We start from the raw sequence: 2246 nt of genomic DNA, 5'->3' as shown, positions 1-2246 counted from the left end.
GTTTGCTGGCTGCCTGAGCTCTGCCCAGGCTAAAGCCAGCCCTGAGATTGTTTGTTGCTGTCTGCCTGAGCCTCCTCAAGCCCAGGCCCCAGCTCAGTTATAGACTCTGTTTAAGGGCTGGCAGCTTGAGCTGCCCAAACCCAGGCAAAATCCTGACTGTGACTATTGGTCAGCCAGCCCTATTGTGGGCTCTTGACTGTCCTGTGGACTCTGTTCCTGGCCAGACGGGACCTGACTGAGTGGCCTCCCTCCCGACAGGAGAGCAAGGGACTATTACAGGATCACATCCTGAAAGAAATCTTTCCTGAACCCTCACTTCTGGTTTTCAAACAACCCCCCAGCCTTTCCAAGATCATCATCAGAAGCAAATTTCCCACAGATCAGGACACACCAACTCAAAGCAGCATCAGACCCTGCCAGAACAACAGATGCAAAACCTGCAGACATATCTCCACTGTCACAATGAGCAACACTCCCCTCAACACACCTTTCAAGACCCATGGGTCCTACATGTGCCTATCACAATGTATGGTGTACCTCATGCAGTAAATCAAATGCCCAGACAACAGCTATGTGGACAAAACCAGACAATCACTATGCTCTCAAATGAACTGACTCTGAAAAATGATAAAAGGCAAAGTGATCACTTCATATCAGTCCCTTGAAATATGTGCTAACTACTTATGCTAAACAAGCTGTTCCAACTTGTATTTAGCTGTGACACGCTGAGTACATTTCCCAGATATGAAGAAGAATTATTCTGTATAAGCTTGTGTCTCTCACCAGCAGAAAGAATAAAATATGTTACCTTACCCCCCTTGTTTTTGTAATATCCTGGGACCAACACAGCCACAACAACAGTGCATGACTCTTTTTTTGACACTTTCCATCTGCAGATCTTGTGCACACACACTTATCTCTTGTATACTGTATTTCTGTATCAGGGCCCACTTAGACCCTCCTTCTTTCACAACTGAAACCAGATTGATTGATCCTTGTTTCATTCAACTAATCTGAATTCTTTATGAGGGTCATACATTTCCTGACAGCATTTCTCAGGGCCTCCTTGACCTCTCTGTTTCTCAGGCTGTAGATGAGCGGATTAGCCAGAGGAGTCAGAACAGTGTAGATGACTGAGAACACTTTGTTCAGGGCTCTCAGTGTGTTGGATTTTGGTAGCATGTAGACAATCATGATGGTCCCATAGAAAAGTGCTACAATGATGAGGTGGGAGGAGCAGGTGGAAAAGGCCTTTTGCCTCCCAGTGGTGGAAGGGATTCTCAGGATGGTGCTGATGATACAAACATAGGATGTCAAGGTTAATAGAAATGGGGAAACTGCATCTAGGAAGGAAAATATATAAAGAACCAATGTGATGAGGCTGGTGTCGCTGCAGGAGAGCTTTAGCATTGGAGTGAAATCACAAAAAAAGTGGTCCATTTCATTGGGGCCACAGAAAATTAATTGTGACATAAAAAACATCATTATTGTACACGGTAGAAATCCACTTATCCAACACCCAGCTGCTAGCTGGAGGCACAGCCTGCTGTTCATACGGGTTCCATAGTGCAGTGGTTTGCATATGGCTAAATACCGATCATAAGACATTGCTGCCAGGAGATAACACTCTGTAGTTGCTAGAAAACAAAAGAAAAAAAACTGTGTCATGCAGCCCCCCACATAAATGGTTCTGTCCCCAGTCAGGAAACTGGCCAGCATCCTAGGCAGGATGGTGGAGGTGTAGCAGGTCTCCAAAAAGGACAAGTTCCCCAGGAAGAAGTACATGGGAGTGTGAAGGTGTTGATCAATCACAACTAGAGCAATGATGAGGAGGTTGCCAGCCATAGTCACAATGTAGATCACTAGGAAGACCAGGAAGAGAAGGGTCGGCAGTTCAGGGAGATCCCCAAACCCTAGGAGGATGAATTCCATGATGGCTGTTTGGTTTTTTCCTTCTCCTTTCTCCATGAGCTGTATTGTGTAACTGTGAAAAAGTAATGAGCATCGAAAGATTTGACTGTACCATGAAATTAGGCAGATTTCCATAATTTGATTCCATAAGGGTTCTGACTGCAAACTGAGAGCTGGTTTTATATTCTCTTATACCAGAGAAACTTCTTCACTTTGAGACTTTTGGAATAAAATTCCCCACCCAACCAACGCTCTGTCACCCATTTAATTTGCCACTCTTCTGCCTCATACCCCAACCTTTTTCATTAATCTATTCTTAGATTTAAGATCAAAGG

At 44.6% G+C, this 2246-nt stretch overlaps 1 pseudogene; it reads right to left on the bottom strand.

The window, feature by feature from the left end:
• Nucleotides 1-1008: 1008 nt before the first annotated feature.
• LOC101951569 (olfactory receptor 2AP1-like) lies at nt 1009-2026 on the bottom strand (annotated as a pseudogene).
• Between the last annotated feature and the right edge of the window lie 220 nt (nt 2027-2246).

The sequence above is a fragment of the Chrysemys picta genome, chromosome 13 (assembly GCF_011386835.1).
Source record: "Chrysemys picta bellii isolate R12L10 chromosome 13, ASM1138683v2, whole genome shotgun sequence".
In the NCBI taxonomy this organism is placed as follows: domain Eukaryota; kingdom Metazoa; phylum Chordata; order Testudines; family Emydidae; genus Chrysemys; species Chrysemys picta.
This window is presented reverse-complemented; position numbering and strand designations above follow the sequence as displayed.